This window comes from Oncorhynchus masou, chromosome 28 (assembly GCF_036934945.1).
Source record: "Oncorhynchus masou masou isolate Uvic2021 chromosome 28, UVic_Omas_1.1, whole genome shotgun sequence".
Lineage (NCBI taxonomy): Eukaryota > Metazoa > Chordata > Actinopteri > Salmoniformes > Salmonidae > Oncorhynchus > Oncorhynchus masou.
The window spans coordinates 26,380,760-26,406,805 of record NC_088239.1 but is presented as its reverse complement, the minus strand read 5'-3'; the positions used below and the strand labels follow the sequence as shown (position 1 = coordinate 26,406,805).

Below are 26,046 nucleotides of genomic sequence, written 5' to 3'. Positions count from 1 at the left end.
GGCAGCTCCATAAAGCAGGTGTTTCAGCCTAGCTCAGTGCTTTCTGTGATGGAGGGGCAACAAGGGAATATACAGAGCAATCTTCTCTGGTTGCGCTGTGATTGGCTCAGTGTTCTGTTTCATGGGGACACTACGTCACCGCAGAATCTACATGGTGAGCTAGGCAATTCAAGCCCCCTTGGGTGCTGCCATAAGTGCCTATCCAAAAGGCTCAAGGTCATTGGCCACAAATGTTGACATCAAATCACGTATCTACTGATCATGTCAACATCATACTTTCACAATCTTAGCTAACAAGCTAGCGAGGCATCAGTCATCATGAATCACCTTCACAATCTACTGGCAAATCCTTTTCAGGCCTTGTCATATGAAGAGAAATGATAGGTTAGACATATCGGTGGTCATTGGACATAAGCATTACAAATTGCAAATTCAGCAATGAGTGTTATGGAAAGTATCAGTGGCTGCAAAGCATTCACTGTCTTGCTTGGTATTTGGTGGAGATTGAGGGTTTGTGTGTGTGTGGTCTGGGTTTAAGGATTTAAAACATCAGCCTGAAAGGGTCTCTTTTCCAAGCTTAAAATTATAAACCTACACATGCAACACCATGGGCCAAAAAAGGTTGAATACATTGGCCATACTGTCAATCCAGCATGACTTCTGCTGCGTTCACAAGTGAAAACTGGGAAATCTGACTTCAGTGCGGTCAAGACAAGTGGGAATTCTTAAATGAGCTTGGACTGGGAAAATACATTTTGAATGGTCATGCAACTGGGAATTCCAAGTCGGGAACTCTGGCCTCTTTCTAGAGCGCCAACCTGAAGATCAACCATTCGACCCCGCGCTTTGTTTTCTTCTTTTCGTTCCTAGTTGTCTGGAAAGCACCATAAATCCAGAGAATGCCCGACTTTGATGGCAAGTTTGCCCACAAGAAGGAGCATCATGCCACGTTCAAGTGAGCACAACAACGATCTTGTATACTGCTGCATAAATATATGTATACTGTAGCTAAGAAAGTAATACTACGTGTATGTTGTGCAGTAAGTTGTTAGTAACCCATGTGTCTTACCTTAATAATTTGGTCCCTCTCCCCTCAGAACTTGTTCTGACTTGTTGGTGCTAATGTAGCCTATTGCTTGTTTTAGAGATGTTATCGTTGAATATTGTAAGAGCTTTCATTGTCTGCTTATATACCCTTGTTATCTATCCTGCGGTTCTGACTTGGTGTACAGGGAGAATACTGTAAGAATGAACCATGTTCTGAATTCTGTCGCTGTCCGTTTCAAAAGTGCTGAGCAAATAGTTATATTGACTACTTGCTCATTAATGTCTTAATCAAAATTACGGCTTGCATCTTATCCGGTCATGGTTCGCTTATGTAATAGTTTGTACATCTCAATTGTTATTTCTTTATATAGGTCTGTCTCGTTAGTAGCTTATTCCGCATGTTAAGCAATGTTGGAATGATTTCATTGTTTTGCTTACGTTGTCTTATAATTAGCTTGTGCTTTTCACGAGGAGGGGATACTATATGTTGTTGGGTCTGTAACCATGTCTTCCCATTCAAGTATTTTAAAGTAATAGACCCAAGTAATTCCAGTTGATATTGTGAAGGTTGTTTTGTTTGCGCAATGCGCTCTGTGTCGTTATATCGTCTGTAAAAGTGGATACCAGTGATGGTATTTTCCTTCCCTTTTAAACCACGTAGGCATAATACAATGTTGTGTAGTGGCTTTGCTGGCATGCATTAAAAAATATAGTTGTGTTTACCCCACCAAGATTGACATGCTAAAATCATCACTGGGCAGTACCAGAGGTATTCTGCAGGAGCCACGCAGACAGGGTGGCGTGGCAGATGGGGAGACGGGCACGGTGGCGTGGCAGAGTAGTGTGTCACAGCTGAATTACTGGGGTGTTGGAACTTGAGAGGTCAAGGACGTGTGTCTGCATCGCTGCCTGGAGGTTACAGTATGACTTCATTAGACTAAACACGCACACCAGGGTTAGTCAATTGAATTGAGAGCCTCATAAATTCCAATTCATTTCTTGAATTTAAATTGTAGTAAATAGGATCCAGAATTGTAATTACAGGAAATACAATTGAATTGAATGACATTCAAATGTCTCTTCTACTCTATAATCAAATTTTAAAAATATGTAAACGCGACATGTAAAGTGTTGGTCCCATGAGCAGAAATAAAAGAAATTGTCCAAACACACAGCTTATTTTTCTCAAATGTTGTGCACAAATTTGTTTTCTCCGACTGGGGGAAAACATTTTAGAACGGTCATCTGACCTGAAGATCACTGACGCCATGATTTGACCTCGTATTTTTCAGAGTTCCCAGTTGTCTTGAAATCACCACAACATGCAGCTGCTGCTCTTCCGCTGTCTGGCAGATTGCTGAGTGTGATAAATAAGCTGCATAACAAATATACAGTACACCTGCCAATTTAATTCTACAAAATTATGCAAATTAACCTATGGAACGGTAAGTATGAACAGTAAAATGGATTTCCAGCGACTTATGTCTATCAATGAATAGGCAAAAACAGGTTCGTAGAATTGATTAAGAACTTAAATACACATTTACATAAGTATTCAGACCCTTTACTCGGTACACTGAAGCACCTTTTGCAGCAATTACAGCCTTGAGTCTTCTTGGGTATGACGCTACAATCTTGGCACACCTGTATTTGGGGAGTTTCTCCCCTTTTTTTTTTTTCCTCTCCACAGATCCTCTCAAGCTCTGTCAGGTTGGATGTGGAGTTGCTAAGCAGCTATTTTCAGGTTTCTCCAGAGATGTTAGATCAGGTTCAAGTCCGGCCTCTGCCTGGGCCACTCCAGGACATTCAGAGACTTGTCCCGAAGCCACAACTGCGTGGTCTTGGCTGTGTGCTTAGGGTCATTGTCTGGTTGGAAGGTGAACCTTCACCGCAGTCTGAGGTCCTGAGCACTCTGGAGCAGGTTTCTTCAAGGATCTCTCTGTACTTTGCTCTGTTCATCTTTCCCTCGATCCTGACTATTCTCCCAGTTCCTTCTGCTAAAAACCATCCCCACAGCATGACGCTGCCACCACCATGCTTCACCGTAGGGATGGTGCCAGGTTTCCTCTAGAAGTGACGCTTAGCTTTTAGGCCAAAGAGTTCAATCTTGGTTTCATCAGACCAGAGAATCTTGTTTCTCATGATTTGAGTCTTTTGGTGCCTTTTGGCAAACCAAGCGGGCTGTCATATGCCTTTTCCTGAGGAGTGCCTTCCATCTGGTCACTCTACTAGGAAGGCCTGATTGGTGGAATGCTGCAGAAATGTTTGTCCTTCTGGAAGGTTCTCCCATCTCCACAGAGGAGCTCTGTCAGATTGATTGCGGATTTCTGCCCCGATTGCTCAGTTTGGCCGGGTGGCCAGCTCTAGGAAGAGTCTTGGTGGTTCCAAACTTCTTTCACTTAAGAATGGAGGCCACTGTGTTCTTGGGGACCTTTAATGGTGCAGACATTTTTCGGTGTCGTTCCTCAACGCAATCCTGTTTCGAAGTTCTACAGACGATTCCTTTGACCTCATGGCTTGGTTTTTGCTCTGACGCACTGTCAACTGTCGGACCTGATAGAGACAGTTGTTTGCCTTTCCAAATCATGTCCAATCAATTGAATTTACCAGAAGTGGACTCCAATCATCCTTGATGTTTCTACAAATTCATCACTGGAAACAGGATGCACCTGAGCTCAATTTCGAAACTTATAGCAAAGGGTCTGAATACTTATGTAAATGGTTTGTTTTATTTTTTATTAACATTTTCTAAACTTATTTTTACCCGTCATTGGGGTATTGTGTGTAGTTTGCAAGGATTTTTTTATTTAATCCAATTTTAGAAGCGGGCTGTAACTTAACAATGTGGGGAAAGGGTCTGAATACTTTCTGAATGCTCTGTATAATTGTGTATTCTAAGCACTAAGGTTAAGAGTATATGAGCATTGTTTCCAGAGGAAAGTGATGCAGCTTGATGTTTGACCTGTCAGATTCAATGAAACTTGTGAGTTGAATTTCTTTGAATTGCACATAATTAAATTCTATGTCCGGTCACTCAAATTCTACATCCTCCTGGGGTTTGTTCAACTCATGAGTTGAATGGGAGTCAATTTCAAAACTGAGCCAAACCCTGACCCACACACAGACACACTGGAGTGGGATGACGTAAGCCTTGCCTGGCAGTGATCTGCTCCTGAGGGGTGTGGAGCCACTACTCCTGTAATTATATCGTCTTCATAATAGCAATTAATGGGATTTCACTTCATCCTTAGTTGAACCACCACTGTGCTGTCAGTGTTACTACCTTTACTCAATGGCGTTACATTGTTTCATAGACCTAATTTTGCTCTGGCCTCACCCATCTACGAAGGGGTCAATTCACAATCACATACAGTGTATTTGGAAAGTGTTCAGACCCTTGACTTTTTCCACATTTTTGTTCCTTTTACAGCCTTAGTCTTAAAGTGATTTAAATTGTTTTTTTGTTTCCATCATCAATCTACACACAATACCCTATAATGACAAAGCAAAAACGGGTTTTAAGAAAATGTTGCAAATAAATAAATAAATAAAAAAACAACTATTAATTGAACTTGCCACAGGTGGACTCCAATCAATTTGTAGAAACATCTGAAGGATGATCAATGGAAACAATGCTCCTGACCTAAATGTCGAGTCTCATAGCAAAAGATCTGAATACTTATGAAAAAAATGTTGTTGTTTTTTAATCCAAAAAATGCCTAAACCCGTTTACTTTTTCATTATGAGGTATTGTGTGTAGATAGAGGAATTGTATATATTTTTCAATACATTTTAGAGTAAGGCTGTAACGTAACAATGTGGAAAAAGTTGAGGGGTCTGAATACTTTCCGAATGCACTGTAAGTATGCAAATAAGGGTCAGAGCTTTACCTAGCATATGTGCATAGACTAGCTAGTAATGGGTTCCACTTTCATACAAGCAGCTGCATGTTATCTTATGCCCTAGATAAGCTTGGTCATACTGGAGGAAAGAGTCATCCATCCATACTCAGTCATACCCTCAGTTTAAGATATAGTCCATCAGACCCCCTTTTTAAGCCATAGTCTGTCAGATCTCAGTCCAATCACAGATGTTGCTGGCTGCATCTCTTCCTTCACTCCTATCCAAACGCTGGTCTCCAGGGAGATGTTACATTAATGGGGACCTTCCTGGGGATTCAGTGAGCTGGGAGTTATGTTTACCCAGTATATCTAGAAATCGCCAACCCTTCCCACAGTGCTGTTCACTCTCAGCCAGCCATGCAGTGTTGCTGTGTGCGCCGTGGTTTCCTAGTATCAACATTTTGAGTCTGGCTCTGAATCATAGAGCTGGATAGAGAAGAAATTGACTACTTTCAAATGGAGATGACCCTCAGTGGCACACTGCCCATGCGGTCACACGAGGCCTTTGTCTAGATCAATGGGCTCTCTAGTCTTTCTATGGTCTGAACACAACATTCACCCAGGCCTTACCTGCGCCAATCCCATAAGGTTCCCCAACTGGTGGCCTGTCACGGGGGGTTATTTGGACACCAGAAAATCTACTCCATGATTTTAATTTGGGAAATCTGTTCCCAAGTGTTTCCTCACATAATAGCCACGTGATCATATACAAATGTAAGCAATAAAAGTACAAAAAAGAAAGATCCCATATGTTCCATTATTGCAAAATTTATTTCGCTCAAATTTTGTGCACTAATTTGTTTACATCCCAGTTAGTGAGCATTTTATACTTTAAAGTAATCCATCCACCTTACAGGTTTGGCATATCAAGAAACTGATTCAGCAGCATGACCATTACACAGGTGCACCTTGTGCTGGGGACAAGACCCTTTTGTCATGCAACACAATGCCACAGATGCCTCAAGTTTTGATATGCTGACTGAAGGAATATCCACCAGAGCGGTTTTCAGAGTACGTCCGCCCGGCCTTGCAACCTCCTACCATGTGTAACCACGCAAGCCCAGGACCACCTCATGCAGCTTCTTCACCAGCGGGATCATCTGAGACCAGCGACCCAGACAGCTTATGAAACAGAAGTATTTCTGTCTTTCATAAAGAACCTTTGTGGGGGAAACTCATTTTGATTGTCTGTCATCCTTCGCTGTGAACCTTCCCAGTCATGTGAAATGCGTAGATTAGGGCCTAATTTTTTTTTACAATTGACAGATTTCCTTTATATAAACTAAATCAGCAAAATGTTTGAAGTTGTTGCGTTTTATATTTTTAGGTATAGTTGATCCCTTCCATAGGAGCTCCTATGGGATGAGATGCAAGCCTGAGTTTGTACTTGTGCTCAAAGGTGTCTAAATCTGGAGCAGGTTTTTTTATGGGGACATGGCAGTGTTTCTGATCTCTGTGGACTAGCCTCCTTGGCTTATGGGCAGTAGTTATGGGTGACATGGGCAGCCGCCCAGGGAGGCATCTTGCCAGGGGCAGCACGGGGCACCCGCACTAAAAATTTAAATGGCGACATTTGCGAAACCGGTTTTCTAGCGCTTATTTGCACCTCAATGATATCATGTCAACATGTGGGCCTGTGAGTCAATTAACCTTGTCGGAGTGAGCACCCTGATTCTAGTTTGTAAGCCAGGTAGGCTACTGCCTTTGAAGGTCTCCCACTCAGAAGTACGAGATGGGGCGGGGGTCGGTTGACCTCATATCTCCCCACTGAATGCCTGAGGTAGGGGGAGCGGGGGAATCTATCAAATATCGCGCCTCTAACTATGTGCAGTACTAATGCAATTAGTAAAATCAGTCACTATGAAATGCTACCAAATAATTCACAATTCATTCATAAAACTGTGTGAAACTATATATTCAGGCATATTGTTGCATTTTTTTTCTGGTTTGTGCGAAATAGTTTAATTATAATATAAAACCAGTCTGCACACCACCAAGGTGAATTAGTTGATTCTTGGTTGACAGTGTTGGGGGATGGGTAATGTATTGATGCTCGAGTGCCAAATCAACACAAACAGATAAGGTCTAAGCCATCAGTTTAGAGGAAAGAAGAGAAACACGCAAAAGATAAAGGTATGCAGCTACTTAAAGATGTCTATTATGCTGATATTTTGTATCTTTTGTGATAAATTTAGTGTTTGGTGTCTTATGTTTAGTGCGGCGGGTAGCCTAGTGGTTAGAGCGTTGAGCCAGTAACTGAAAGTTTGCTGGATTCGAATCACTGAGCTGACAAGGTAATAAATTAATAGTGTAATAATTTGATTCTCTTCTGTATTTATATACTACAATTTGTTTCGATTTGTGTTTGTTACTGATTTTTTAAAATATATTTTTTATAAATATTAGTCATTATTTTTGTATATAGTTTTAAATGTTGTTATTTATTTGTGTGTTTCCAAAAGGCTGAAGGGGAGTTTCACCCATGGAGCCATACAAGCTAGAACTGCCACTGCTTATGGGGATGACTTAGAAACGCTCCTGCTTTTTTTTGTTCTACTACAATGGTGGATTTTGTTTCCCTCTTGATCTGAATGTGTGCCTTCCCTGTGTGCATTTTAATTTTTAGGGCAATGCATGCCAACATGTGTTATGCCATGGTAGTAAAGACAAGCTGCATCCCTTATATGGGTGAAATGAATTTAAAAAATAAAAGGTGAAGGCCTTTCAGCCCCTGGGTTTGACCCTCCCATGACTCATCAGTCTGTTGCTACGGTGAGAGATAAAACCCAACTCACAGCAGTTTAATCCAGCTTTGGAGGCACAACTGACAGATGTTAGTAAGCTCTGGTCTGTGCAAAGCAGGCCTGTTGATTTTTCAATTCAGCAGATCCCCCCCCCCCCATGCCAATTCCCAGGCAATGTTATGACAAATTTGGGAATTTCTAGCTGCGGGTGGCATGCTTTGTTGAGGGCCCTGCTGCTTGTCTGCTCCTGTGTTTAAACCAGTTACTGAAAAGAGGAACGTTTCGTTTGGAATTCCTAGGAAGCGGGTGTGACCATTTTAAACATTTAAACGAAGTTGGATCAACATTAAGAAAAATCCATAAACAGAAAACAGCCCCCACATAATTAGAATCACAGTGCAGTTAACACATTGTTTTCTGTGTAGGCTATAATGGCCTGGGGAAAGTTGTGTAATTTAAATAAAACCAGAGAGGAAGAGGCCAACTTCAGGCGACTGGTGAATTTTCCAGGCATACAAGACAAGACATTTCCCAATGCAGATTACCAAGATTTCTGAGCACGGTTCTGCATGCCCCTCCTCACACTGGCCTACCTCCACTTTTTCTTTGCTAATGATGCAAGTGTGGTTTCAGTCTTCAGGCTGGTGTGTGTGTGTGTGTGTAGAATATCCTAGCCTATTCATGGCACCGACATTTGTGCGACACGGTTATTTTCGGGCCTGTCTTGTGAGCGCACTGGGTACTCTTTGTTGCTGAGTGGGTTGGTGTTTTTGTCTCACAATATGAAATTACAGAAGGCCACCGGTAGCTTGTATCGATTACCCGTTTCAGGTGTAATGGAATTTGGCCCCTTGAATGCCCCTCTGCTGCGGCATGTTTGTCCGTTAGGCTACGCTACTGCTTTTTAAGTGCTGACACTCTACCTCTGGAGATATGAACAGGCATTTTACTTGTCTGTAAAGGAATGCTGCTTCTGAAGCGGGACTCTTGTCCTAAAAAAAAAGTACTTTAAAGTTAATTAAATTCTGTGACTTACCAAGACATCTAGGAAAATAAAACCCATCTAGCTACCATACCAGAAAAAAAACACGGCAGCACATCAATCAGCAACATTTTCAGGGAAACAATACAGAACATTCTATGCCGGAGCAGAGTTCTGCTGTCTGAAAAGGTACAGACTCTTCTGGTCCTGCACTCATTTTAATTGTCTGAAAGGTTATCAATTGTCGCTTTTGACATTTTACTGTAGCTGAGTTCTGTCTGTGAAGGGTCGCGATACATATAACTTCATTCCCCGGCCCTAGAGGTCATCCATAGTGCTTTTAGAAAGTATTCACACCCCTAGACTTAATCCACATTTTGTTTGCACATTCCGTTGAGATTGTCACTGGCCTACACACAATACCCCATAATATAAAAGTGTAATTGTTTTTAGAAATTTAACAAATTAATAAAAAATAAAGCTGAATTGTTTTTTTGTCTTGAGTCAAGTATTCAACCGCTTAGTTATGACAAGCCTAAATAAGTTAAGTAAACATGTGGGAAACGTAAAACTTTTTCAACTTCATATTAATCTCCAGCACCACCCCAACATCAACATATGTGAATATGGTGCATTGCTATGTTTTGTAGTAAAAACTATGGCTGAAGATACGTGTTTCCAATGATGACATCAGTGTGCATCGTGATTTTGTTTGACCAATTGTGAGTAGGCATTCCTGCTAATTGCCTAGTAATTGTCTCTTGCACGTCACTCTATGCAATAGCATTAAACATGATTTGTTTTTTTATGACTACCTCAGCTCTGTACCCGACGATTGTACGTATGAGGTAGTCATGTAAGGTCAGTCGCCCAGTGAATTTCAAACGGATTCAACCACAAAGACCAGGGAGGTTTTCCGGTGCTTCGCTAAGGAAACCTATTTGTAGATGGGTAAAAATAAGACAGAAATATCCCTTTGAGCATGGTGATGGTATTAATTACACTTTGGATGGCGTCAATATACCCAGTCACTACAAAGATACACGCATCCTTCCTAACGCATTTGCCGTAGAGGAAGGAAATTGCTCTGGGATAAAGCACTAAAGCAAAACTGCAAAAAATGTGGCAAAGAAATTAAGTTGTTTTGAATACACAATGGTAGGGGCAAATTCAATATAACCCATTACTGAGTACCACTCTTCATATGGGAGTTTTTTTTATATTTTTTTTTAGGATGGAAACTGCACAGACGATTCTAAACCTATTTCAGACTGCTTTCCAACACACTGGGATAGAAATTCACCTTTCAGCAGGACTTGTAACTTAAAACACAAGGCCAGATATACACTGGAGTTGCTTACCAAGATGACATTGAATGATCCTGAGTGGCCTAGTTAGTTTTGACTTAAATCGGCATGAAAATCTATGGCGGGGATCATCAACTAGATTCATCCCCAAGCCGATTTATTAAAAATGTATATTGTTTTTTTTGATTTGCTTAAAATTGGGGTGCCAAGTGCGGCAGGTAGCCTAGTGGTTAGAGCGTTGGACTAGTAACCGGAAGTTTGCAAGATCGAATCCGCGAGCTGACAAGGTAAAAATCCGTCGTTCTGCCCCTGAACAAGGCAGTTAACACACTGTTCCTAGGCCGTCATTGAAAATAAGAATTTGTTCTCAACTGACTTGCCTACTTAAAAAAAAAAAAAAATTAAAAAAAAAAAACACCCGCGGGACAAATTTAGCCTGTGGGCCACCAGTTGAGGAACCCTGATCTATGGCAAAACTTAAATGGCTGTCTAGCAATGATCAACAACTAATTTAAAAGGCTTTAAAAAATAATGTGCAAATATTATACAATCCAGGTGTGCAGAATTTACGCAGAAAGACTCGGGTAAGGGGATTCTAACGTGTATTGACTCGGGTGCGATTACTTATGTAAATGAGATTTCGTTAAAAAAAAATCTCAAATGTTTTCACTTCGTCATTATGGGGTTTTGTGTGTCGATGGGTGAGGTGATGGCATCTATTTAATTCATTTTGAATTTAGGCTGTAACTGGAATAAGTCAAGGGGTGTGTGTGCTTTCTTTAGGCACTGTATGTAATAGGACCATTCTGCATTGTAAAATTGACAAACAAATGTAAATATTTTTTTATTGTTTTAATAGAACACACCCCCCCCCCCCAAAAAAGCTTTTTAATTTTTTTTAAATGTTAATTAAGTTTGTCCATTTGCCACATGCCAACACAAGGGCAGTATCTGTAAATTATTGTCATGGATACAATGAAAGTAGGCCTACTCTTTGATGGTATGTACTGTTACATTTCAGCTTCCATTTGATGAAAAATCCAGCTCGCGATATAGGTCAAGTATGTTTCTCCGGGGGAACCAGAAGTGCCATGGCCCTGTTTGAAACAGTCCTGCCTCTGGCTCATCTACTGCTCTGTTCTGCTTTTAACACCACACTGATATGACTGCACCTGCTCAGCCATCTGAGCCAGTTTGACAGGGAATGATGCATCTTTCTCACCATCAGAACAAAGATATGGAATTTGGACAGCCTCACCAGCGATGTCAGTGTCCTAATGCTCCCCGGTTGTGATCGTCTTGTGCTTTTCAGGCATGATAATATGGTAAATTTGCAGATTCTTTGCTTTGTCCTCCCACTAAAACTTTGTGCGTGTCAGCAGCGTGGTATCAGTGGGGTTAGGATCGGTGACTCCCCGGTGTAGTCGGGGCGCATTCCTCAATGTTTGTCTAAACTGGTGTGTAACCTGCTGAGTGAGGCTGTATCTCAGCAGGCTGTGTATCTGGGAGAAGGGAGGCAGGCAAGGAGCCTGGGAATGCGGAGTCTGCCATGAAGCTACTGACGCTCAGGCACATGAGCCTGTGAGTGGGGCCGCTGCAACCTGGATAAACAATGAGGCTTTGTGCCTACACACATTTTAGATGCAGATAGTTTTGGTCATACCTATCTCGCGCTCACACATCACACACAGTACACGCAGAGACACTTTTTATTGATTCTTTATCTCTGAACATGAGCACTGGGAAATCGTCTGTCTCCAAGGCCATTGAGAATGTGACAAAAGCAGGGGTGTGCTTATTGGTTACAGTCATGAGTCGTCACCCCTCCCCACCTATCGTGACCTAGTTCTGCTGGATTCTGGGTTGTGTCGATAGTGAGCAGTAGTGTGGGGGAGACTGGTTTGGGGTGAGACATCTTAAAGTGCAACGGTTCAATCTTGGTTTCATCAGACCAGATAATCTTGTCTGATCTTGTTATGACCAGAGTCTTTAGGTGCCTTTTGGCAAACTCCAAGCGGCCAGTCCATGTCCCTTTCACAAAGGAGTGGCTTCTGTTTGACCACTATAGCCATAAAGGCCTGATGAGTGGAATGCTGCAGAGAAGGTTGTCCTTCTGGAAGGTTCTCCCATCTCCACAGAGGAGCTCGGTCAGTGACCATCGGGTTCTTGGTCACCTCCCTGACCAATGCCCTTCTCCCCCGTTTGACAGGGCCGACAGCTCTAGTAACAGTCTTGGTGATTCCAAACTTCTTCCATTTATGAATGATTGATTGAGGACACTGTGTTCTTGGGGACCTTCAATGCTGCAGACATTTTTTTGGTACCCTAACCAAGATCTGTGCCTCGACATCAAATCAAAGTTTAATTGTCACGTGCACCAAATACAACAGGTGTAAACCTTACAGTGAAATGCTTACTTACAGGCTCTAACCAATGGTGCGGGGGAAAAGGTGTGTGTGTGTGTGTGTGTATAAAGAAATAAAACAACAGTAAAAATAAATTTGAAACAAGACTAGCAAGGCTTTATACAGACACCTGTTAGTCAGGTTCTACATAATCCTGTCTCGGAGCTCTACGGACAATTCCTTCCTTGCTCTGACAACTGTGGGACATTTTTTTTTTTTTTTATATATAGACTGGTGTGCCTTTTCCAAATTATGTCCAATCAATTAAATTTAACACAGGTGGACTCCAAGTTGTAAATACATCTCATGGATATTCAATGGAAACCGGATGCATCTGAGCTCCATTTCAAGTGCCATAGCAAAACGTAAATAAGGCTTTTTGTTTTTAGTAAATAAAACATTTCTAAAAACCTCTTTTTGCTTTGTCATTATGGGGTATTGTGTGTAGATTAGAATCGGGCTGTAACATTGTGGAAAAGGTTAAGGGGTCTGATACTTTCTGAAGGCACTGTAAAAATGTCTATATATTCCCTATATGTCAATATCGCAATGTCAATTAAAATGTGATTAATTGTGGAGACTTAACACACACACACACACACACACCCTCACTAGTGATGTGTGGGGCAGCTGTTTATTTGCCCACAATTGCTCATAACCCGACTATACAGTATGTGAAAATCTTGAGTCCTGCACCTGACCCTAATTCTTAAATATAGAAAATGCGCTTTACAGTCAGATGCCGGAACGGAGTTTTTGACGGGGGTGCAGCATCTTATTTAGATAGGCCCGTGTCTCTGCTTGTGACTTCCAACATTTTGGTCGGCTATTTCTTAGTCAACTTGTCTAATTACACTGAACAGAAATTAACGCAACATGCAGCAATGTCAAGGATTTTACGGAGTTACAGTTCATATAAGGAAATCAGTCAATTGAAATTAATGTATTTGGCCCTAATCTAAGGATTTCACATGACTGCAAATACAGATGCATCTGTTGGTCACAGATACCTTTGAAAATTAAAAGTAGTGGTGTGAAAGTCGGTCCGTATCTGGTGTGACCACCATTTGTCTCATGCAGCGCGACCCCATCTGCGTCGCATAGTTGATCAGGATGTTTATTGTGACCTGTGGAATGTTGTCCCACCCCCCTTCAATGGCTGTGTGACGTTTCTGGGTATTGGTGGAAACTGGAACATGCTGTTGTACACGTCGAGCCAGAGCACCTCAAAGGGTGACGTGTCTGGTGGGTATGCAGCCCTTGGTGGATCTGGGACATTTTCAGCTTCCAGAAATTGTGTACAGATTCTTGCGACATGGGGCTGTTCATTATCATTATGCTGAAACATGAATGGCCAGACAATGGGCTTCAGGACCTTGTCAACATATCTCTGCATTCAAATTGCAATCAATAAAATGCAATTGTGTTCATTGTCCATAGCTTATTCCTGCCCATGCCGTAGCCTTGATATCAGCAAACCGCTCTCCCACACACCATACAAGCGGTCTGCCATCTGCAGATTCATCCGTGAAGAGCACACTTCTCCAGCGTGCCAGTGGCCATGAAAGATGAGCATTTGCACACTGAAAATCGGTTACGATGCCGAACTGTAGTCAGGTCAAGACCCTGGTGAGGACGACGAGCACGCAGGTGAGCTTCCCTGAGACGGTTGTTACAGGCTTTGGTTTTTCCATTTTATGTTTTGAGGTTGGACTTCAGCACGTACCGTTTGGTGTCACCTCGTGTTAAACCTGTGCTGGTTGCCATCTCATTAGTGGGAAGGAATTTCACCTGCTTTGGCCCAGTGCTCCAGTTGTCTTGATATATTTAGTTGTATCTCCATATCGATCTCCATATTTCATTTGTAGAAAAATGGTCCTTTCTGATTTCCTTTTTTTTTTTTTTTGCTCCACTTTTGTTTGCTTCCTGGCTCATTTTATTTGACATTTTTATTTAACTAGGCAAGTCAGTTAAGAAGAAATTCTTATTTTCAATGACGGCCTTGGAACACTGGGTAAACTGCCCTGTTCAGGGGCAGAACGACGGATTTTTACCTTGTCAGCTCGGGGATTCAATCTTGTAACCTTTCTGTTACAAGTCCAACGCTCTAACCACTAGGCTACCTTCCGGTCCAACGTTTGGGTTTTTCTTTTGTTTGTTCTTAGTGGGCAAATTTAGTGGGCACTCATGGTGGGTGTCTTTTAGGTCTTATGAAAGTTGCATAGCAGCAACAACTGAGTGTCTTTTAGAACCCCTCCTAAAACGCCGGGTGTGGAGGTCCTTGGCTGGTGTGGTTACAGGTGCTCTGCATTTGTGAGGCCGGCTGGACGTTCTGCCAAATTCTCTAAAACAACATTGGAGGTGGGTTATGGTAGAGAAATTAACAGTCAATTCTCTAGTCACAGCTCTGGTGGACACTCCTGCAGTCATCATGCCAGTTGCACACTCCCTCAACTTGAGACATGTGTGGCGTTGTGTGACACAACTGCACATTTTAGTGGCCTTTTATTGTCCCCCAGCACAAGGTGTACCTGTGTAATGATCATGCTGTGTAATCAGCTTCTTGATATGCCACACCTGTCAGGTGGATGGATTATCCTGGCAACGGAGAAATGTCCACTAACGTATGTAAACAAATTTGTGCACATTTTTTTGAGAAATAAGTGTTTTGTGCGTATGGAACAGTTTGGCTCTTATTTCAGCTCATGAAACATGGGACCAACACCTTTTTTTATATTTAGAGTTTTAGATCTTTCAGTGTAGATACATGCAGCTTCTCTTCGGTCATTACTTGTTGCCCTAGAAGACAGGCTATTTTATTTTGTGTCCTACATCGAAGTTTTACAGAAAAGGTGCAAAATGCAGAAATCGCTCTGCGATCGTTGAAATAGTTAGGCTAATTTCAGTTTGACAAAACAAGCAATGTACTGCATAATGTACAGGATCATTGTACTATCTCGCTGTGAAATATATTTTCAATAACCAAAGATCTTGCACACCAGCTTCAAAAACAGCTGAAAATACAACAAAGTAAAAGACGCAAGATCGAAACTTGAAAACGAAAAGCATAGAAATAGAGCACGTACAACAGAACTACCTCTTAGACTTTCAATGAGTGACAGATCTATAACTACGTTTCTATATGAATTTGGTTGGGTCACCCAAAAAGTTACATATTTAAGCTTTAAGAGAATTAGAAGTTACGATATCAGTTTTGCTTGAACGTATATTTTGTGTTTGAAATACCATCTTTTGCGATGCTGATAAAGATGGCACCTTTACAGATGGTCCCTAATTGTGCATTCATTCTTTTGAAGATGCTAAAAGAAAAATTATATTTCCCAACTGTTGTTCCCGAGTAAATTTTACGTTTTGGTATATCATTTTACTGCAAGAACTGCATAATCCTGCAGGAGTTAATAATGTATTGGGCTATGTGAGAGGTTATACATCCCTGCGGTCAATGTCCAGGTTTCAGTTACTATTCTATTTAACCCGTCTGAACAGTACCATTCCTTTGAATGCCATATTTAAAACCCCCGTCTTGTGACTAGAATGTGCCTCAATCATCACCCATTGAATCTTCTCCAAACATTAGGCTACTGTTCTGGCCCTCTTTATTTTCATCTCTATTTTGCAGCTTTTCTCTTGAATTAAACTCTGACATTGTCCAATTTGCCTCAGGGGATCAACGTAAACTTTTTCTGCCCAACTTCCCAAAAGCATTTGGCATGTATTTGTCACGTGTACAGTTACTGCGTAGGCCTTAGCTTTATAGGGCCTAATGCCAGAGAGAAATGGAGAGAAAAACCCCCTCAATATAGCTCTTGTGTTCTGTCCACTCACTCACTGACCTCCCTCATTCATTCTTCGGGTCAGTGTGGAATTGGTAATAAGAAGTTATCATATTGGGTGGTTCAATGCAGGCTCGGTCTATAGGTGGGGCTAATCTGCAACAACATCAATGTGCTACAGTGTCGTTAATAAACAAGTAAAAAGGATCCCTTTATTGCTTGTGTATTATCATGTCTAGCCACCGGTTCTCAAATACTAGCTCATGTCATATGTATTTGCATATACAGCCAGTGTTGGTGTTTTTGCCACACCCTCTTCTATTTATGGCAACCAGATTTGGTCAACATTACGGGAATGCCTTGAGGTGGCAGTTCTCCCCCATGCAGGTTTGAGTGCTCACTCGGTGTCATTTCCCTTTCCAAGACAATGCAGTGCTCAAATATACATTGGTAGTGGATGATTGTATCCCTGAAACAGAGAAAGATGAAAGGAATATGCATTGGAAGTCAAAAGACATCCACCTTGCTGCTGCTCATTTTGAATTTGGCTAAAATGCAAATCTCTGTCCTAGGACTCATGTTATACAGGTGAAGTCCAACCATTGCGTGTGTGATCATACACACACACAATCAATTTGTGTGTGCGTGCGTCAGGGTTTCCGTTAGTCGGTAACCCATGACATTTTCTCCAAACATTTAGACTACTGTTCTGGCCTTTCCTTCTCTTTATTTTCATTTTTCCATTTTGCAGCTTTTCTCTTATTGAATAATAAAAAATGGAAAAATGATAAATGAAATTGGTACTGGCCAACTGTCCAGGAGGAAAAAAAATCCCATTGCGATAATGCTTTTTAGACTATTCGTTGACGGAAATGCGTTTTACAGGTCATGCTCATCGGTCTTTCGGTATATTTGCATAATTTAGTGGAATTCAATTGGTGCGTGTGTATATTCCATAATGTATCTTATTTATCACAAGCAGAAAGCATACAGGTTGAGCCTTCTAGCTGAAAACCTGTCAGACAGCGCTTTTATAAGCCCAATCATTACTCAACAATTCCAAATTGCAATTGTGTTAAAGTTTTGGTCACGATTTGAAAAGAGCTTCTATTTGTATTTCTCAACAGGTAATTGAAGCCAGCTTCCCATTCACCATTCAAATGCATAGGCAATGGAAGGCAGGCTTTTATCAGCGCGTCACACAACACCTTGCAATGAGCTGGAGGCAGTATGCATTTTTGTGAAACGTGAAGCTACTTAATTCTTTGAAATCTCTAAGTTTTAACTAAAATATTATGAGGCCCGTTTTACCTTGCTTCGAAGTAGCCCGAGGCAAAATCTGACCATATCCTTGAAGGCAATTATATTATAAAGACTTCCATATGCCATTGGATCCAGTATCTCATCTCTCTCATGTTCTATTGGTTTTTTATTTTCTTTCATTGTCTGGTAGCCAAATGCACATTAGCGAGTAGCTTACTGCCTTGTGCACATTGCTACGCTAATCATTTTAGTAAATGCTAGTTATCAACAGGTAAACCTTATCTGTTGCATCTGATTCTTTGCTTTTTAATGTTTTTGTGTGGCCTAGGCGTACTGGTTGTATGAATTTGGGATCTATCGTCCCACAAATGTTTGGGCTATTTTATACATTTGCAAACATTGCAAATATTATACATTTGCAAACATTTCTAAACTCTCTTTTTACTTTGTCATTATGGGGTATTGTGTGTTTGAGGGAAAACATTTTAAAAATCCATTTTTGAGAAATAATGCTGTAACAAAATGTGGAGAAAGTGTAGTGGTGTGAATACATTCTGACGGCACTGTCATGCTTTATTATAAAAGGTGCATTTTATGGGTAATTATCTTTCCTAAACTTGAAACTCACTGTTTGCCAGTTAGGCTCTACACCAGTTGCAAAGCGGATTAATGTGCTTCATTTTTTAGAAGTTATTTGGCCACTTTAGTTCTGATACCAACCAAAACATATAGGCCTATGGGCGAGGCTACATGAAGCTCATCAATCACAAGTGATGGGCTAATGTTGTCACCCATCAGACTATTCTTGATTTAATTCTTGATTTAATCTGGTCTATACACATACTAAATAATACAGTACCAGTCAAAAGTTTGGACACTTACTCATTCCAGGGTGTACCTTTATTTTTACTATTTTCTGCTTTCTTGAATAATAGTGAAGTCATCAGAACTATTAAATAACACCTATGGAATCGGGTGATTGTGGAGGCCAGATTTGCATTGCTGTCAGAGTGATTTATAGGGACAACTGAGTGCTGTGTACCAGGCAGTTAGCAAGTTTGGTAGGCTACTAATGACCATCAGCAGCATCAGAGCTTGGAGAAGCCTCGTTACTGTGACTTAAACGGTCACGTGGAATTTGACTGCGGTCATGACTTTTGACTGCTGGTGTGGTGGTAAAACGGTCACCGTAACAACCCAAAGCACCACATAGAATTGAGGAGCAACAGAAAATAAGATTTTTGCCTCGACTGAGCTGCCACATTAAACTGATTTGAAAACGACACAGGACACTTTCAATGTATTGGTATTTAGCCATGTTTCATCTATTGTTGGTCTGTGTTGCGACTGAATGATGGTAGTTGGAACTTGAAAGGATAAACATTGATCACAAAATTCACCACTGGCACAGTGCTGCCTCTCACCCCAAGCGTAGCCTCAGTGAATGGTTCTTGCTATCTGGGATCCTTGGACTGTTGTACCCCATTTTGAAATTTTAAACTTTACCCTAACCATTTTAAATGTAAGGCTTGGGTTTAGTGTAGGGATGTCCCAAGGGTCCCGGATAGCACTAACCCCCAGTGAACATCGTCAGGTACTCGCACAGCTAGCTAGTTGGCTCTTGTCATGGAAATGGGGGTGGCAAAATGGATCTACTCAGCACTCACTGTAGAAGCAGGAACAGTTAGTTCACAGTAATTCACTCTTCTCTAGACTGACTGGCGTGGTTGCTTTCGGGGATGGTGTCCAGTCTCGCTGTAGCGCCAAGGCAAGACAGGCTTGTAGCCATGTAAAGAGCACCCTCTTAAGGACAAATAATGAAATATGGCATTTAATGAAGCTAACATATGGAATTGTTTTAATATGGTCATACCGAGGATAATTTAGCTATGATGTACAATTCTATTGGTATTCGCTCTTAGAAAAATCAGTGAATAGATTGAACAGATTCATACATGGAAAAGTCCAATTGTGTCTTGAAAGTGTCTGTCCTATATCTGAGAGAGATAATAAAAGATCAGGAAATAAAAAAATGTTTTGCCATATTTAACAGAAAATATTTGGCACTAAACTACTTCCATAAATGTTTAACTGAGCTGCCTTAATACCGGTCTTCTGAGTAAAAAAAAAAAAAGCGACATATGTGTTGAGAGAATCTCCCCTTTCCACAGAGGGGTCATTTTAGTGTGAAGCCCAAACTGTTCGGACACTGTTGACAGATTGGCGGTGCCGACTTCAGACGAGTCCCGAGATGCTTGTGGGGGTCGTAGAGCAAAACGGAGAACTCACAAACACGATGGTGATCTTTACATAAAGTGGTCATATTAGTTTGTAGGCCCAATAGTTTGTAGGTCAAACTGTTTTGATGCTACAGACAATGTCTGCACCCCTTGGAAATCTAATTGACATAAATTCTCCATCAAATCCATCTGTTTTCAGCTAGATACATCTGTCTTTTGCATGGGCGGCTACTCAATCCACCTCAGATGCGGAAGGCCGCCATTGGTGGATGTGGTGCGTTTAGACGCAGCCTATGGGGAAAAAAATAAAAAATTCTCCAGCTTAAACGGATCGATATCAAATTTATTTATAAAGCCCGTCTTACATCAGCTGATATCTCAGTGCTGTACAGAAACCCAGCCTAAAACCCCAAACAGCAAGCAATGCAGGTGTAGAAGCACAGTGGCTAGGAACAACTCCCTAGAAAGGCCAGAACCTAGAGAGGAACCAGGCTGAGGTGTGGCCAGTCCTCTACTGGCTGTGCCAGCAGATGGGGCGTAACTCTAGGGGTTAAAAGCTGATCCGTAAACAGCTATCAGGCTGTAGTCCAGTCCTCCCTCCCTACTTTGAATCGTCTCCTTTCTCCTCCTGCACTGGGACGGTTTTACTAACCAAAGCACTGATTTAGTCTCTGAGTCCCGAATAGCACCTCTTTCTCTTTTTATAGTGCACTTCCTGAGTCCTATAGGCTCTGTTTTAAAAGTGGTGCACTAAATAGGGAATAGGGTGCCATTTGTGATGCAACCTCTGGAGGAGTATCAGACTGGATTACTTGGTTATTTTTATCCATCTGAAAAGCGCTTTAGAGCTCTGAGCACTGTCTCTGCCAGAGATGCTTTGGTGTACAAATCCACCGTTTGTTTTCTGAGTCAGGCTTTAGTCAAGGCTTCATTTTTTAAATCTAGAGTTTGTCAAATTATTTTGCAGCGTTTTAAACTTCATCACACATCTAAAATGTGTGACTGAGTTAGGCCTGTAAACAATACCAAACCTTAGCTCAGTGGTTCCCAAACTTTTTCGGGTTCTGTATCACCAACTGAATTTGGCTCTGCCCGGAGTACCCTTGAAGTACCCTCTAATGCATTTTACCATTTGGCCTCATGGGTCTTCTCATATACCCACTGTGGATAGGCCAAGTTTTCATAACAATCGGAAATCTGTATTTTAGGCCACCGATTTGGCCAATTATTATTTTTGGGTTAGGGTTAGCCTTTATTTAACCTTTATTTAACCTTTATTTAACTAGGCAAGTCAGTTAACACATTCTTATTTTCAATGACAGCCTAGGAACGGTGGGTTAACTGCCTCATTCGGTGGCAGAATGACAGATTTTTACCTTGTCAGCTCGGGGGATTCAATCTTGCAACCTTAGTTAACTAGTCCAATGTTCTAACCACCTGATTACATTGCACTCCACGAGGAGCCTGCCTGTTACGCGAATGCAGTAAGCCAAGGTAAGTTGCTAGCTAGCATTAAATGTATCTTTTAAAAATCAATCCATCATAATCACTAGTTAACTAAACATGGTTGATATTACTAGTTTATCTAGCGTGTCCTGCGTTGCTTATAATCGATGTGGTGAATATTGTTGCTCCAATGTGTACCTAACCATAAACATCAATGCCTTTTCTTAAAATCAATACACAGAAGTATATATTTTTAAACCAGCATATTTGGCTAGCAGGTTAGCAGGTAAGATTAACCAGGTGAAATGGTCACTTCTCTTGCGTTCATTGCACACAGAGTCAGTGTATATGCAACAGTGTGGGCCGCCTAATTTGTCTGAATTTTACGTAGTTATGACATTGAAGGTTGTACAATGTAACAGGAATATTTAGACTTATGGATGCCACCCGTTAGATAAAATACAGAACGGTTCCGTATTTCACTGAAAGAATAAACGTCTTGTTTTCGAGATTTTCCGGATTCGACCATATTAATGACCAAAGGCTCGTATTTCTGTGTGTTATGTTATAATTAAGTCTATGATTTGTTAGAGCAGTCTGACTGAGTGGTGGTAGGCCGCAGCATGCTCGTAAGCATTCATTCAAACAGCACTTTCTCTACCACGTATAGTGCTGAGCAAGAGGCTGGAATGGGACAGGATACTAAACATGTTTGTTCTATACCGGGGTAATAATCTGCATGTATTTACAGCGTCAAATACCTACCTTAATGTGAACTTCTCATGGTTAGCAATTCTACGCACACCGCAAGTTCACTCTCTCCTGTTCTGTGATATGCTTGTGCCTCCCATTTAGCAAATTGGGAGTTTTTTTAATTTTAAAGACCTTGTGGTATTTTATCTGTCTAAACGCTGTGAGATAAGACTTGAGGAAACCTCCAGCCACTGCTGTAGTGTACTGTGAGGTTGACTGGTTTTAGATGTAGTTAGAAGTTGTGTGTGTTTGTGGAAGGAGACGCATGGTTGCTGTGACGTCAGTGTGTGATAAGGGCCTACATGGCACCCAATTTAAAAAAAATAATAATTTATTCCCCCCTTTTAGTGCACTACTGCTGACTAGGGTCCATAGAGCTCTGGTCAAAAGTGGGGCAGGGAATTGCCATTGTTTTTGTAAATTCTTATCAATGTGTCAAGTAATTATCCTTTTGTTTTCTCATGATTTGGTTGAGTCTAATTGTGTTGCCGTCTTGGGGCTCTGTTTGCGTTTGTGAACAGAGCCCCAGGACCAGCTTGCTTAGAGGACTCTTCTCCAGGTTCATCTCTCTGTAGGTGATGGTTTTATTATGGAAGGTTTGAGAATTGCTTCCTTTTAGGTTGTTGAATTTAACAGCTCTTTTTCTGGATTTTGATAATTAGCGGTTATCTGTGTTGTACACTGAGGATATTTTTGCAGAATTCTACATGCAGAGTCTCAATTTGGTGTTTGTCCCATTTTGTGTATTCTTGGTTGGTGAGCAGACCACAGACCTCACAACCATAAAGGGCAATGGGTTCTGTAACTGATTCAAATATTTTTAGCCAGATCCTAATTAGTATGTTGAATTTTACAGCTTTCACAGCTTTGAAGTTACCTGTGGCGCTGATGTTTTGGCCGAGGTATGTATAGTTTTTGTGTGTGCTCTAGGGCAGTGGTGTCTAGATGGAATTTGTATTTGTGGTTTCTGACGACTGGACCGTTTTTTGGAACACCATTATTTTTGTCTTACTGAGATTTACTGTCAGGGTCCAGGTCTGGCTGAATCTGTGCAGAAGGTCTAGGTGCTGCTGTAGGCCCTTGGTTGGTGACAGAAGCACCAGATCATCAGCAAACATCAGGCATTTGACTTGAGATTCTAGTAGGGTGAGGCCGGGTGCTGCGGACTGTTCTCTTGCCCTCGCCAGTATGTTGAGATGTATGCATATTGGAGAGGGTGGGGCTTAAGCTGCATCCTTGTCTCACCCTACGGCCCTATGGAAAGAAATGTGTTTTTTTGCCACATACCGCCTGCTCCATCTGTCTGCTCGCTCCCGTCCCACCAGCACCTCCACAGCTGCAGCAATAGAACGCCAATCTCTCCCTTGCGCAGCAGTTCTCCGTTTCAAAAAATACTTTATTTTGAATATCTGGATATCCAACAAAAATAAATGGTAGTATTTCAATAGTGAAATTACTTCAAACCCCTACCCATAGTCCAAAATATTATTGCGATATTTAACAAGTGCACTATATAGTACAGGGTTATTCCGCTTTTACCCTACAAGTTCTGGAGCCTACGGGTTTTCTGTTCTAGCTGATATGTAATTGCACCCACCTGGTGCCAAATCAGTCCCTGATTAGAGGGGAATAATGAAAAAACACAGTGGAACTGGCTGCGAGGTCCAGAGTTGAGTTTGAGGGGGCCTAGGTGATAGGGTGCCAACTGGGACTCAAAGGTAATAAAGGCAGAGTGAGTACACTCAGGCCTCAGCGATGCGGCGTAATGGAGCGACTCACTGGGTTTGGCCGTGGAGGGGTTCTGTGACTGGGATGCACCACCCCATGTTTTCTCCACCCGTCCCCGCTCAGCCTGGTTGATTGACGTTTTTTTTGTAAGGAGTCCGTCTACTCTCCCCACCATAAGCATTTTTAACCATACTTGTCGTTTACTTAGTAGCTGGCAGTTACTAGCTGCTAAACCCACTATAGGACAGGCTACGTGAATTATTGTAGCAATTGGTTCCTTAACTGCCTTAGACATCCTGGGTTGACCTACACAGACATTTTAAACAAGATTGCATATGAAAAGGGGAGTTTTAGACATTTGGTTTACATTATTCAGTAATATTCACAGACTAGCTGCTAGCAAAGGGGGGGAAGAGTTGCTCTTAGGCTTTATGATGCGCAGCTAACCTGATTTAGGTTTGGTTCACAAAACTGTCATATACTCGTCTTTTGAGTCTCTAGACCAGGCAGTATACTATTACTGTACTCTGAGGGTAATGTGAAGCATTTCCTCTCTGTGCTGTACTCTTAAGGCTGCGTCCTATTCCCTATATAGTGCACAACTTTTGATCAGAGCGTTATTGGGCCCTGTTCAAAAGTAGTGCACTAGTAGGAAATGGGGTGCCATTAGAGACGCAGCCTGAGTGTTGTTCCTCCAGTCTGAACCTGGTTCCTGAATAGCAGTGCGCTCTTCCTGAGGAGCCCGAGACCAGAGCGTCTTGTTTCCTCACACAGCCACTCCTAACATCCGTGCGTGTCAGACAAACGGGACCTGGAGGCAGCCCCACCACATAGGCCTGCCCTGCGCTCCTCCACTCCTGACTCATCACTAAAGGGGAAAGATGGACGGCACGTTAGTGCGGCAATCTCCAGAGTGTGTGTTGGGAGCCTGTTAAGTGTGTGTGCTTACACAGGATATGTATTTATTTATGTACAAAGCATATTAGTGTGTGTGTGTGTGTGTCTGCGGTAGTGTATAAACTATTGTCAGTGGAATGTGGCTGTGTGAGTGCCTGCGCTTATCGGTCTTTTGTATAAATAGCATTTTGTGTGTGTGTGTAATCTGATCCTCTGGGTAGAGAGGGGAACACAGTGAGACATGGGGTTCTGTCAGCTGGGGTCTGTTGGCAGCAGTACAGGAGAGGACACTGCCCTGCAAAGCCTGGTTGTTTTATTAAAGATCAACACACATGCGTACGGAGAGGGACAAAACATGCTGTTCCATTCTGAGGGCTTGTGGCCTGCATGAGGCCTAGCAGGGGAAACCTAGGAGGCGTCCCATATGGTACGCTATTCCCTATATAGTGCACTACTTTTGACCAGAGCCCTGTGGACCCTGCTCCAAAATAGTGCACTGAATAGTGTGCCGCTTGGGAAACGTTAGGCTACAGCAGCCGGGATTGGCTGGTCCGAGCTGATCACCATAGCATCTCCGGCTCAGCGAGCGAGTAACACAATAGGCTCATCATAGAGCCCCTTTTGAAAACAACACCATCTGACCAGCGGTGACGACCCCCGACCAAAAATCAAGGCCCATCTCATTGCTTTAGATCGTGTCCTAATCAATCACTAATATACCGGGTCCCAAATGGCGCGTGATGCAATAGTCATATGTAGTGCTCTAAAAAGGAGCTATTGCCATTTGGGTATGCCACAAAGGCTAGTTCATGTAGTCTTTTTATGCTGTATCAGGAGAGGGCAGAGACCAGGGTCCTTTGCACTAGGAACAGACGAACAAAAACCGAAGTGGACAACCTGAACGTGTCCAATAAGAAATGCTTGTTTTCGTTTAGGTTGCTAAACTTTTTGCTACGGTGTGCGTTAATGACTAAGGCTCAGCACCTATCCAGTGTGATGGCTCCCTAGAATAGCACAGCACAGTGAGCATTACAGTCAGGTTTGCTCTGTCAGCTTTGCCCAGGTCAGTCCAATGACCTTAACACTGCCCACTCCCAGCCTAGATATCCACTGTAGTTTGGGCTGAAATATGCTTCAGTTTAGCTGACCTGTCATGTTCTGTCTTAAGCCATGCATTTAAACAGAACAATCTCAAGTTTACCGGCACAGATTGAAACGGGGGTGTTCCCCTTTTCTCTGCTATCTGTAGTGTGTCTGTCCCCTGCACTCAAAGTGCTGCTGACAGCTGTACTCTTCTCTGGGTTGTGTTGATTTGTGACTGGGTGACTTAGCAAGGTGACTTACGGGACAGGTGCTAGCCAGAGGGCAGTCGCAGCCTGTCGGGCCACCTTAACCACACCCAAGCAGGCAGCTCTGTGTGGCCCAGCTAGCTAACCACTGCAGGTGAACTGGAAGAGTTTAGGAGGAGTTGTGTGTGTGTGTGTGTGTTGACTACTGACTACTTACATGTGCTGTACTGGAAGCCACACACAGTGACC

General features: G+C 42.1%; 1 protein-coding gene and 1 long non-coding RNA gene across 12 annotated transcripts in view; both read left to right on the top strand.

Moving 5' to 3' along the window:
- scrib (scribble planar cell polarity protein) overlaps positions 1-26,046 on the top strand; it is a 98,858-nt gene that overhangs the window by 23,612 nt on the left and 49,200 nt on the right. The window lies entirely within an intron of this gene.
- LOC135518551 (uncharacterized) lies at positions 7,035-7,647 on the top strand. The gene is made up of 3 exons (XR_010452167.1): positions 7,035-7,082; positions 7,166-7,243; positions 7,412-7,647. It is a non-coding gene; the product is annotated as an uncharacterized LOC135518551 (long non-coding RNA).